Source organism: Symphodus melops (genome assembly GCF_947650265.1).
Source record: "Symphodus melops genome assembly, chromosome: 11".
NCBI classification, from domain to species: Eukaryota; Metazoa; Chordata; class Actinopteri; order Labriformes; family Labridae; genus Symphodus; species Symphodus melops.
The window spans coordinates 8,372,228-8,386,091 of NC_136701.1; the positions used below are offsets into that span (position 1 = coordinate 8,372,228).

Sequence of the window (13,864 nt, forward strand, 5' to 3'; positions counted from 1 at the left end):
TAGAGCTGGAGGAGGTGTCTGGTGTAACATGTATGCTAACTATTAAACTATAAGAATACGGTTTAAGTACTAACAGATAGCAGACTATTATTTGGGCTAGGTTCAGAAGGCTAGGTTTGTCTCTAGGAGTGGAGAGGAAGACACTGAACACAGGTTAGCTTTTTAGTGATATATATATTATAATTGTGAACAAACATTAAGCAATACAAAAATAAGAATGTGAATGGCCATTCGTCAAACAACAGTATGTACTGTACAAGTAAATATGTTATGTAAACATTAATGGATAATTATGGCTCACAGAGGCTGGTTCACAAAAATACCAAAAAAAAAGAGTTCAAGGTTTGCCTGTATGGTAAGCGCTACCACAGCTCAACGGCCCCACGACTGAGTGTCCAGTGGGGGAAAAGTCCATGTGTGAGTGAGTGAGTGAGGTGAGTTGTGGGCCGTTGGTGAGCTGCGAGGGGGACAAACCAAGAAGCGGGAAGAGGGTGGCTGCACAAAAGAGCCTCCTACCAGCCCGGCCTGAGCAGTGGAGGTTCAGTTGGTTAGGTTCCAGCACAATCTTTGGGCCTCGTGCCAAGATTAGGCTCTAGCTCGCCATCGACCTGGCCTGTATTAAAAAACAGGTCCATTTACAATCAGGTGTGCACACTTTATCAAAACTCATACAGAAATACTAAAGCTCATAAAACAGATTGAATTATAATTAGCAGTATTTCATTTCAATGCTTCATATTGTACAATATAGTAAATATAGTAAATCCATCCAGCATCCACAAAATAAAGTGCCTTGCAGCCCAGTGGTTAACTGGACTGTGCTAAAATGCATAAGATGCTAAACACCAACATCAAATCACATTTATCAGTCACCAGAATACAGTCATAAAACCAAGTTACAATGCTAATGGCTCATTCAGTAGATCACACTCTTTAAGACCAGGCATAGAAGATGCCGTTAACTGCACCAACAATTAGCCGATAGCAGTAACAAGGCTGAGCTAACCCATTAAATGCATGGCAATAGCACGACTCACCAATTCCGCGTTTCAATCAGTCACGGCTCGGTTTCACATGCTCGGCGGCGGTAGTCGGCTCCTACAGTTTGATATTTATGGTGTTTTAGTTTGGGATATTTAGTTAATATAAAGCGAATTAAACGATGCGTACCTGCAGCAACTTTTCCAGCGTGTGCCCCTGTCGCTCCTCCTGCTGCCAGCCGCAGCTGGGTTTCTATTTGTAATTAGGAGCGCGCGTCCGTCACCTGACGGCGCGACGTGATGACGTACAACGCACTACATTATAAAAGGGATAAATAAATGAATGCAGGTTTTCCACCTGGGTTACACTGGGGTGAGGGAAGTCTGGGTGTCTCTGCTTAGACTGGCCGGCCCCGGATAAGCGGCAGAAAATGGATGGATGGATGGAAATTTGATGCAACCTAGACACATCATCTGTGATGTTACCTAGGGTCACAGAGTGTTTCAGGTCTTTCAAACACTCTCACTCTCAGCTTGTGTCCAGGTAGCACTTGGTTCTCCTCTTCTAATCCACAGCCACCAGTCAGTGACCTCCTTGATGGCCCTTCACTTACTGGCCCCTGCAATGCCCAGGATGTTGTCGGCCCTGCAGAAGGACTGGCCAGAAAACCCTCTGCTACCCACGTCCATGGGCTCGCACCACGTCGCCACTCGTTGTTCTGGCACTCCTCCACTTGCTCTGGGAATTTTGCCCTCTTTCTCTCATTGGCCTCCTCGATACGGTCCTCCCAGGGTACGGTGAGTTTCAGGAGAATGATCTGCTTGGACGTCTCTGAGATCAGTAGCATGTCAGGCCGCATTTTTGGAGTGACGACAGCTTCTGGGAATTTCAGCTGCTTCCCGAGGTCAACTTTTAACTCCCAGTCTTGTGCTGTTGCCAGCAGGCCAGATGAGGTAGCCCTGATAGCTGGTGGTGGCTTCTCTCCAGCCCGGACGAAAGCAATGGTGTTCTTCACTGGGCGGAGGTGCTTGCATTGGCCAATTCCACAGCCGATGGTGTTTGCTATGGCCTTCAGGACTTAGATATGGCGCCAGCAGTAGCGCCCCTCACTGAGGGCTTTCGAACAGCAGCTGAGGATGTATTCCAGGGTCCCCCTCTTCAGGCAGCAGTGACCAGTGACTCCACCAATGCAGCTCTGCAGGCTGGTACTCCACCAAATCTGAACAGATTGGTCTTTGACTCTTCCTCCTTTGGAATCCATATCTCTTCTGCAGACCGCCACTGCTGAGCAACCTTTCCCCTCCTCCATATGACCTTCAGGAACTTCAAGAGCCTGTGGTGTAGCTTCTGGCACCCTGTAAGGTACAACACCTTCTGGAGCTAAGCTTGCTCTGGCCTTCTTGATCACCTCCTGGAGATCCTTGATGATGGTGGACATTGTTGATCAGCATCACCCATGGCTGTTGCTTCCAAGATGGAGTCGGCATCTTCGTCAAACTGGAGCCACTACTTCTCCTTGTTAGCTTGGGGCCATTTTACTTGACGATGTTCTGATGTTGTGCATGGGTTTGGGTCTTGTGGTTTGGCTCCAGGCCTAGCTCCTCCTGCGTCTCACGAGGGGTGTCCCCTGAGCTCTGTGTTCCACTTGGCATGGTGGGTTTTTAGGCCATGCAGGTTTTTGCACACTTTGCCGCAAAAGCATTGTGCGCTCATCGTTGTCTTTCCATTGCTGTGTGTTGTTTCCTTTGGTGTGTCTGAGTGGGATCAGACAATAAATCTCTCAAGAATCTACTCACTAATTTTGTCAGTCAATTAGTCATTTTTGTCTCACTCATTTTTTTAATTCCCCATGGAGCTGACAAGGTGCGTGCATTTGCGCTTATGTGTGTGTGTGTCTATGTGTGCCTGCAAGGGACATTTCATGTGCAATATATTGCTATTTGTTACATGCCCTTTGCTTGCTGAGTGATGTATGATGTTGTCTTTGTTACCTGCCAATGACTGCAGATGTAAATAAGCCTAAGGCTAACTCTGGTGTTCATCAAATGGCTACATTTATGTTTTAAAGGTAGGGTTGGTCATTTTCAAAAACTAGCAAGATTTTACAAGTAGCATTCTCTCGGTGCTCTGTCTTCACCCACCCCCTCACCTCTATGCTCCCTCAGAAGCCGCGTCCGTCACTTACATGCACTAGCGCCATTGGTCCAGAAGCAGATTTCAGCTCATGCTTTGAGCAGTGTTGCTAGATCTCGTGAGAGAAACAAACAACCAGGTCCATGGAAATAAGCCCAAAACAAGCGACTTAGCTCTTCTAATTGATGATATCTACCCAGCCACGCCCAAATCAGAATTAAGGATTTCAAGAACATGTGTACATGCGACTTAACAGTTATTTTTTTGCATTCATGCATTGAAGCATATTAAGTGGAAGTGTAATATACATTTTTCCTCTCTGCTCTCAAACTGCAGTCAAAAAGTTTATTCACCTTCACCAACTTGGTGAATTGTCACAGGGATGAATGCCCTGGCTGCAGCTGACAAACCTACACGTTCATGAAAATCTTGATATTTATTTTTGCAAGATTGGCATGACTGGACAGTTATACACTATAGTTGTTGATCAAATAATATTGATTTTTTTTGTTTGTTAGTAGCACAAAAGTTATTGACTTTAAATGTTGCTACACTCTAAAAACAAATCTTTTGGCTCAACTAAGAAAATTAACGCAACTGTTTGCGTCAATCTTTTTGAGTTGTGGTAACTTCTAATGAAATTAAGTTCAGTCAACAATCTATGTTGAGTTAGGGGAAATAGCTTTTCTTTTACAGTCAAAAGGATTTTTAATTACTACCTACTTAACAATTGGTGGCACAAACACACGTTTTTAAGTTGATTACTCATAATATTAAGTTGTTGCAACAGCTTTTTCCACAATATGTAAAATGTATTTTAAGAATTATATACTTAATTATCATTGTTATGAACATAAGTTTTTAAATTGACAACTGTTAAAAAATTAAGTTGCTCCAATTCAATTTTTTATGTTTTTGTTGATTGAATTAATTCACCCAGAAACAAAACTCTTCGAAAAAAAAATGTTTATTCCAAAACATTTAACATATATTTCAATATGTGAAATAGGGAAAAAAATAGACAAACTTAAATTACCCCACAAGTTAAATGACCAAACTGGCCATACTGCCTTGGGAAATTAAGTTGTAACCATACTAATTTATGCCATCACAACAGATCAGTTATGCTATCACAGCTAAGTTCTAGGCCTTTGTATAGTTAAAACCACAGTGCCAAACATGTAAAAACTTCAGAACTCCAATATTTTTAAATAATTCTGTCAAATATTTGTAACATTTTGTGAAACTACGGTGATAACGGTCCATGTCTCTCAACTGCCACCAAACCTCTAAGGGTCCTGCAAATTTTTTTTACATATATATATATATATATATATATATTTTTTTTTTAAACACGGTATAGTAAAGACCACAGCATCTTGGAATATCCTTTCCCTCAAGGATTTTGGTTCCCTCCACCACGATGGCTGCAGTCCTGTGGTCAGTGGGCTGGTCACCGATGATGGCAATTGTCATCATCTGTCTGTCAAGGCCTGCTTCAAACTCGTCCGTGTCCTTGTAAAGAAAATTAAACAATAAGTTAACGTGCTAGAAGTTAATGAACTGGTGATGAGCTAATAATCAATTACATTATAATCTCAATGAGTGACTGAATTTAGTTTGAAATGCAAGTTATGGCAAAGTAATTATCATACCTCAAGAAGTCTTTCTTTGATCCGCCTGATTCTCACACCTGTAGCTCCTCCCCTTGATGTGACCACGTCCATAAGTTTTGGGATGCAAAGGTTGAGTTTGCCCGTAAAGACAGGTTCAAGGCTTACAGTAGTGATTCTTTTGAATTCTTCATTTAGCTGTAGAGCACATAAACAGAAAATATTATTTTCAGCAGACAACTAAGAATACTGTGACAATTACCAACATCACTATACTTCAATAGTCAAAGAAAATCTCCTAAATTAAATGACCTCCTAAAAAAAGAAGAGCACCTAATTGACCCATTATTATTGACTAGTAATTTGTTATCTTCCAAGAAGGTATTGATTTCAGTTTCTTACTTTAAACTTGCAAAGACTTCAAACTTGATGCAGATATTTTGCATAGTTTGAAAAAAAATTGTATTTTAACATTCATGTTGCAAGCAGGCTATTTTCATAATTCTGCTTCGTAGTACGTTCAAGAATGTTCTAATGTATGAATGTGTTCTATTTTATGCATTGATGAGAATTGTTAAGAAAAAAACTAAATTCAAATCAAGAAGAATAGGCATATGATGAATCAATCTTCGATTCAAATCTTAGCCACAAATAGATAAATGTAGGTCTGAATGATATCAATAGAAACACATTAACAACTAATGCTGTCCATGCAGCGCGCACATGCTGGTCGCAGCTATATTGCACTTTTGGTTACACACACATTAAACAATGTAGCTAACAGTTACACAAACAAAAATGAAATCATGCACTTCCATAATGGAAAGCCCTTTCTAGCTGAGAGGACTTGTCATTTGCAACTTAATGATTCCTGTGCTAAATTAAATGGGATGGACAAAAAAAATTACTGCTAATGCTAACTGTGAATAGCGTAAGCTACATGTAGAACATTACATGAGCTGTACTTGCAGGTGTAGTCTAAAATCCATACACAAGTCCACTGTTGGTCATATCAGAATTGACAATATGCCAAAATACATTGTTTTAGTGGAATAAAAGTGTAAAAGAAATAAAACTCACCTCAAAATGTCCTTTGAGTGGTATTCCTTCAGCCAGCACCCAGTTTTAACCGTCAGAACATGTCCGGGCATGTGGGTAGGTGAAATTTTGAACTTATGGTGAAACAAATTAAGTCATCAAACCAATTTAATGAAGTTACTATAACTTCAATTTTGTTTTAAATCAGTTGACGCAGAAATTTGCGTTGAAATTATATAAAATATTAAGTTGACGTAACTACCAACATTATTAAGTCAGCACAACTGATGAAACTATGTGTCCAATTTAAAAGGCTTATCTAAATCAAGAAATTAATTTTTTTATGTTGCGGCTATGCATTTAATTAAGTGGCGCTAACAGATCCCCAGAATTACTTTTTAGAGTGTAGAAAACTTGAGCTTTCTAGTTCAACACTAATTTGTCACTTTCTCCCACTCTTTGTTATATTTTCTTCCATATTTTCCCCACTTATTGCTGGGTATTGTCACTCTGTTGCTCTGTCAGGTGTAGCTGTGTGTGTGTGTGTGTGTGTGTGTGTGTGTGTGTGCGCATGTGCATGTGCGCCAGATCGGGCACACATGGTAACCAAGGAAACAAGGTTGTAGACATTTGACAGATCCTGGAAAAGGACAAACTAAATATTGTGTTCGTGTTTCACTTTATTGTGGAGAGCTGGGAGACAATCAGTTGGAGTTCATACAGGGAGAAAAAGCAAGCCCAAATAAGCAACTACAGTTTCGAAAACAAGCCCAAAAAACCACAACACGCAACTTAAGATATTTGCAAGCAACTTTACAGGAAAAACAAGCCCATAGTCGCTTATAACAAGCAGACTTGGCATCATGGCTTTGAGTGTTCATGCATGCCCACACTCGAGAGGCTCGATTTGTTCATAAAACGTGGTCGAGTGCCGACATTGGTCAAAGTTTTAAAACTGTTACGTATGACAGGTGTTTTTTGTTTCTTTTTCACATTATTAATTTCTGTCATGACCTAAACACAATTTCAAACAAAATCTTGAAAAGTGTATCTGAAGAAAACTATAGTACCTACCCTGCCTTGAATTGCTCATGGTCCCTTACAAATAAAGATGAGTTGAATCTTATTATGCCTGAGACGAAGCCCCCATTCTAAGTCTCCCTCTGCCTGATGTAACAGGTCTCAGGCTGATGACCCATTAACAAATGAAGATCCTGTGTAACAGGAGAAACGATGAGCGTGACAACAGTGCGTCTTCTCAGTGCAGCTCCGTTCAACAGAATTTATTAAACAATATTCAAAATAAACACACTTTTCTCTGACTGTCTTTTTGCTGTATCAAAGCACTTTCAGTCACAAAATATACATGTGGATACAATCCATCATCATCACCTTTCTAAAGGTGAACAGTTTCAGCACTTAAACTGAGATAGTTTGCTTTAGTGTAAATACACCTATAAACATAATAAACATATAATGTCACTTGTTAAACTTAAATCCCATCTTCAAGAGAAACTAGCACATTGCTAGTGATAAACAAAAACTACATGAGCTAGATATTGACAAACATTTTATATCTTTACATCATTTAACACGTTTGACTACAACTGTAACATACTGATAACTTTTCAAAGTTGATCAAAAACACAATATTTAAATGTACTGGAGCATGAAAGTTAACCAGACTTTTACTTTGTAGGAGTCCAAAACACGTTGTCATTAGCGGCGCTAGCTTAGCCGGACCGTAACAGATTAACAAAATACTTGCTTAACATCCTTTCCAACGTTTTTCCAACTTGTGTTTTGGCATTAATTCACATTCTCACACACATACATGCTGCACAAACCTGTGTAACAGGAGAAAAGATGAGCGTGACAACAGTGCGTCTTCAGCAGAATGAAGAAGCCACGAGTCTACTAATAAAGAGCGTCCAACAGAGACACACTGCGCCACACTGCCTCCTACTGGTAAAACTGAAAATTGCAGTTTGTTTAAACTTGAGCTTTGTGTCACAGCAATTAACCAACTAAAGTGGCTCATCTTACAGAAGGTTACATAACATCTTAAAATAAGAAATTAGCAGAATATCAACATAAAATGTGACAACACTTTTTGTGTGCGTCACACTGACATTCAGTCTAACCTTCCAGACCAGCCAACTGACAACATGCACTTGGACCATAAGATAAGATTGAACTTTATTGATCCCGAATGGGGAAATTCAGGCGTTGCAGCAGCAGCAGTACAGAATTTTTAAAAAAGTCAAAAACCGAGAGGTGGGACGAAGTCATTGGTTGGCATGTCAAAAGTAAGTCTCACGTCTTTGGTCTCAAGTCCCGAGTCAAGTCCCAAGTAATGATGGGCAAGTCTCGAATCGAGTCCCAAGGAAAGACAGGCAACTCTCAAGTCAAGTCAAAAGTCCTAACCTTTGAATTTCGAGTTCTCCACAAGTCATAAGCTCTCTTCAACAAATGAAATGCCATAACAGAGTAATAATATGTTACAGTTACACAAATCATGATTATTATTGATTTCATTTCATTTTGCCTATTTCTTAAAATATAATAACAACAGTCTTTCTGACTCATTTTTTTTTTCCTAAATACTGTTTCTTCACTTTTTATTGGACTGAATTTTGCGTTGAACGATGTTCCACTGAATCAGATCACTGATTTGGATAATTTGAGATGAAGTCAGGAAGATTACAATTTTTCTAAAAGTTAGTAATACCCATTCCACCCTTACTCCTCTGTTTTAACAGTCCGTGCAGACGTTCCCCGACCATAGGCTGATAGATAAAATTAGTCTACTGTTTTTAAGGTGCTGATTGTTGAGAAAAAAGACCAGGTGAGAGTGAACAAAGAAAATTCGAAATGGCCGTTTGACAGTTCTGTACTTTCTTCCAATTATGTACGTTCCCGAACATAAAGACTTGATCGTTACCATGCACAGAGTAAATTTTAAAGTCCATACAGATCACAGACTTTGTTGCGCTAAAAGTTAACAGACGTGGTGTGTGTGCATGTGTCTCTGTCAGCTCGCGCTAAAACACGCAGACAGCAGAGGAGCTGAAGGTACACCTGGCCAAACTTGCGTAAATGTCATATGAAAACGTAGGGGTTTTTAAGAAATCAGACCCATGTTGAGACAAATCCCACGATACCCCGAGCACCGTTGATTATATTTTCAGTGTGAAACTCCATGATTCCATCAGTGTTTTATGCATCGCGGGAATCATAGGGACATAATAATAAGACATTAAAACCTCAAGTATTTTCGAGTCATAGGGCTCAAGTCTAAGTGAAGTCATGAGTCATTAGTGTTAAAGTCCAAGTCGAATTGCAAGTTCATTATTTTGGCAAGTCGAGACCAAAGTCATCAAATCCAGCCAGGGCCGCTGAAGTTATTTTGAACAGGGGGTGCTGTATAAATCTTTTGATCTTTTTTGGACAAAAAACCTGTGAACCTATACATTTATAATATATACATTTAAATATTTAAAAATAAAAAAATAGATTACGATTCACCACGTCATTGTCTTACACTCTTCAGTGAACACATCCAGGGCCACAAAGACATCATCAGTTCTCAGAGGAATATATGTGCTATTACTTAAATTTCACAATAACACTTTAACTTTTGTCACACATCACTCTATTGGCTCCAAAATCCTTTTACACACAGCACAAAGAAATAATCTTAGGGTGTATTCACACCTAACTTGTTGGTTCGCTTGAAACGAACTAAAACCCTGGTGCGGACCTTTTGAGTAGGTGTGAATACAAACCAAATAAAAAAAAATCAGGTGCGCACCAAACAGCCGGACCGAGACCCTGCCGAAGAGGTGGTCTCGGTTCGCTTCCAAATGAACCCTGATACGGTTCATTTGAGGTGTGGAAGCAACCAGACCTCAGTCCGACCCAGCTCTAAAAATCGCACGGCTTTTTGGACATAACAGGCTCCCGTTGCCTTGTGCATTAAGGGAAATAATTGTTTGGTTAGCAGCACAGTCTTCTTGTTCGTTTCTATTGCCTACTTCTTTGATATAAGACGCGGAGGTAATCTTTAGTCTATCTTTCAGACACTTTCACTAGTGTTTCATCGCTCTGTTCTTTTTTTATCCAATACATTTAAATCACACAGACTATGAACAGAACAGCAGCTGCAGCAGAGTTTTCCTGGCGCTTTTCCCCTGCGCCACATACTTCATTTATAACCTCGGCCACATTCATCATAACACCGGTTGATTGCCCACACATAGATCAACATTTTTTACACAAATATTTTCTTACCTGTACTAAATGGATGAAATTGTTGCTAAAATGTTCAATATCAGGACAGCGAGTGTAGCATGTAAGTTCTCCATGATTGTTTACTTTCATCTTGCGATTACCGCTTTACCCTGCCCTAAACCTTTTTATCCAATGATTGAACGATCTTTGCACACATTTTTTTGTTTATGAATTCTGGGCATCTTGTGTGAAAACAAACCGCACCAAACCACAAAAGAAACATTGTATTTGGTCCGAACCAAAGAAAGCGGACTAAAGGACTTTTCTGGTGTGAATACACCCTTAGACGATCTAAGCACATTATTGAATAGCTCTCCACATTGTAACGGTTGTGATTATGGAATGTACCTTTAACAATGTGTATACTGTGTCGCTTAGTGGCGACGTCATCAAGCAGTGCCTGTGCTACCTGCTCCTCGTGGAACGATGCGCACACTACGCTGGTCGGACGTATTATTTTTCGCTCCTGTTTTCTTTATTTTATAGAACAACAATGATGGTCAAATATGGCACTATTTTGTTCATGTATGAAACGATAGTAGCCGTACAACCGGGCTTGATAAGGTTGGAGTGTTTATTTAAATAAACGACGAGCATTGAAATCCCCGTATAGTGTGGACGTGAGTTTTTGCCTGCCGTTTTCCTCCACTCTCCACGGCCTTAACAGAGCAACGGACCCAAAACCATCACAAATGGCGCCCGAACAACTTTTCCTTGGACCTTTCATCAACGACCAGTGCAAGTATTCGAAGTGAACATTTTTTTCACCATTCTTTTTTCGCCGTTTTGGACTGTGTTAAGCTTGGCCGCGCTTTTCGGCGACATCAAAGTCACAAGCGGGTACGCGCGCGGGAGTGTCGCACGCGGACGGACAGAGAGTCGGCTTCAGACGGAACGCTCTAAGTTTCCTGGAGTTTTGGAGTTTCGGTGTACAGAGTTTCCCTCCGGCAGCTACGGTAGGCGACCCGGTGGATGCGGCGACGGCTCCCAGTTTGCTGTTACTGAGTGCTTCGTTCCTGGCTGTACGTGAAAGCTCCTCGGATCCCCAAAGACGTGGTTTTCCTCCTCCCCAACGCCTGCCACTCTCCTGCACTTCTCCCCGTGGACTTCCGTCACTCATGCCCGGACTGTTTCTGTGGAGCTGACGGGATCTGTCTGTAAAAAATACAATGGCGGCCCATCTTGTCTTGTCTGACCGCGTCGTTCACGCTGACCTTGTGCCCCTCCCGCCTCGCGCCGCTCGGGGTCAGCCCACTGCTGACCTTGAGCTGGAGGTGGGGAGTCTGCAGGCCGAGGTGGACGGACCCGTGTCATGCTGCCAGATTTGACTTAAAATGTGTGCTTTCTGGTTCTTGTTCACGTGTTAAAAAAAAAAAAGAAAGCACAATTGTTCTGTTGTCAGTGGTGTAAGTTTATTATGCATCCTACCAGAGCGGTAGTGTTTTGTTTATTCTGTACTCAACAAGAAGAACAATAAGTTTTGGTTTTATATTGAAGCTTAATATTTTTAGATGTTATTTTTCATGCATAAAAAGGGATTTCATGCTGTTTTGTTTTAGGAGCCTAAGCTTGTGTTTATTTTATTTTTGATGTTTAAGGACTTCCATTTACCTGGTGCTGACATGTATGCCGGTTACCTGATTAATCCACTGTATATTATCCTACTTGGTCTTGGCAGCTTAACTGCTTACTCATGTGTGAGGGTATGTTTAGTATAGACTGTGTCTCTGTGCGTACGGCTGAGGACAGCCTTTGTCTCACCGGGGGGAATATGTAACGGTTGTGATTATGGAATGTACCTTTAACAATGTGTATACTGTGTCGCTTAGTGGCGACGTCATCAAGCAGTGCCTGTGCTACCTGCTCCTCGTGGAACGATGCGCACACTACGCTGGTCGGACGTATTATTTTTCGCTCCTGTTTTCTTTATTTTATAGAACAACAATGATGGTCAAATATGGCACTATTTTGTTCATGTATGAAACGATAGTAGCCGTACAACCGGGCTTGATAAGGTTGGAGTGTTTATTTAAATAAACGACGAGCATTGAAATCCCCGTATAGTGTGGACGTGAGTTTTTGCCTGCCGTTTTCCTCCACTCTCCACGGCCTTAACAGAGCAACGGACCCAAAACCATCACAACATCCATTACGCAAACACACACCATGATCTTACTTTGAGCTGCAGACAGGGTGCCCTGGTTACAGGTGTCCAAATCTCAAGGTGCGCTCTGGGGTCGTGGAACTAAAATCTGTAATGAGGGGACGAATGTCCAGGGAGTTCATGATGTCTTTGTGGGCATGCATCAATTAAAGGTTTGTGAGTATTTTCTGGGTCATCGTGCTGAGTACCCATGTCTTCAAAAGACGCAAGGTTGAGAAAGTACGCTCGGATGAGGCTACAGAGACGGGTAGGCACAGACGTAACTCAATCAGTTTTTTTGTCTCTGAAAACATGGCTCTTGTTTGTTACTGGAGCTTTCTCCAACATGATGCTGCATCTTGAACTGTGACACTTGTAGACTGGGCATGGAGTGAGCAGGGAACCTTTACACTTCGCTCGGTGTCTGCAACCACGCGCCTGCCTGACTTTGGCAACGTAACTTCCATGAACTTGTGTTGATTATGCCTAATAATTAAATCAAAATCAAAAATACACGGGTGTTAAAGAGTCGTGCATTTGGGTTCCTTCTCATGGTTCAGTGTGACAGGTACAGTTATGTTAAAGCCTGATCCCATTTGTGTTTCCACAGCCGCGTCAGCTATGTAATAGAGTGACATGATAACAGCTAACCGCTAACTGCTAACTAATAAATTCAACAAAGGGGAAAAATGTGACACAGACAAAACCAACGCTGGAAGACATCCAGCAATTCATCTACTTTGTCATTAGCATGTGGCTCTATATTACAAAACGTAATCAAGCTTGGTTTCAGAGACGGCTGTGTGCCGCCAGGAGAAATACAGACGTAAACAATCTGTGTGTTTAAACAGCGGGGTTGTGTTTGCCGTTATCGCACAGGAAGTGACGATTCTTTCGACTAATCAACACACTGCAGTGTTTAGCTCCACTTTTTAGGGTTGGATCGATTTACTTGGCACCCCAACGGAAGGGTCCCAAAAACTGACATTGATTATTTGGGGATATTTCCCGGCTTTCGTCTATGAAAACGCTGCAAAAGACGAACCGTACCGAGGCGAACCGAACTGAACCGCTTGGTGGCTTTGTAAGATTGTAAATGTTCCTCTCAATGTAAACGCAACAAAACTGACCTCAATATTGTTTCAGTTGTTGATGGTCACTCTTTGGCTGGTATGATACCCAATCTTTAGTTCTTTTTCATTAAATAATATCTTGTACTTTACTCAAGGTGGTAACATTTTATTGAAACATGAAAGATGCTGTCATCAGCATTGAGTGCTCATTCTAATGAGGCATGAGAAGGATTTTTGTTTCCTGGTTGAAATGAGCTCCTCCTCTCCTCTTCACCACCACCACTCCTTTATATCTCTACAATTGTCTGCCAGTTTTGTTTCCTCCATCTGTGTCTCCCACTACATTTTTCTTCTCAGAATGCACTGACTCTCTTTCTTATTTTTCTAATCTTACAGAATCTCTATCCTCCTTTCTCTATCAACCCCTCTTTTCCTCATCTCTGCCTTGTCAGCCTCAGTATGTCCATTATGCCAAACAAGCAACTGATTGTATTTGCGGCTGTTTGTAAAGTTAATAATCTAGAGCTTGTATGTTCAATGTATTGAGGGAGTCTGCTGCAAACGAGAAGGATGTGATTTTTTTGGAAGGT

At 41.1% G+C, this 13,864-nt stretch overlaps 1 protein-coding gene and 1 long non-coding RNA gene across 2 annotated transcripts in view; one reads left to right on the plus strand and one right to left on the minus strand.

Annotated features, from left to right (window-relative positions):
• caln2 (calneuron 2) overlaps positions 1-13,864 on the plus strand; it is a 53,380-nt gene that overhangs the window by 33,061 nt on the left and 6,455 nt on the right. The gene's annotated exons all lie outside the window — the stretch shown is intronic.
• Positions 4,451-4,971, minus strand: LOC306831851. Its single transcript, XR_013780135.1, has 2 exons — positions 4,770-4,971; positions 4,451-4,629 (listed from the first exon to the last, which is right to left on the minus strand). It is a non-coding gene; the product is annotated as an uncharacterized lncRNA (long non-coding RNA).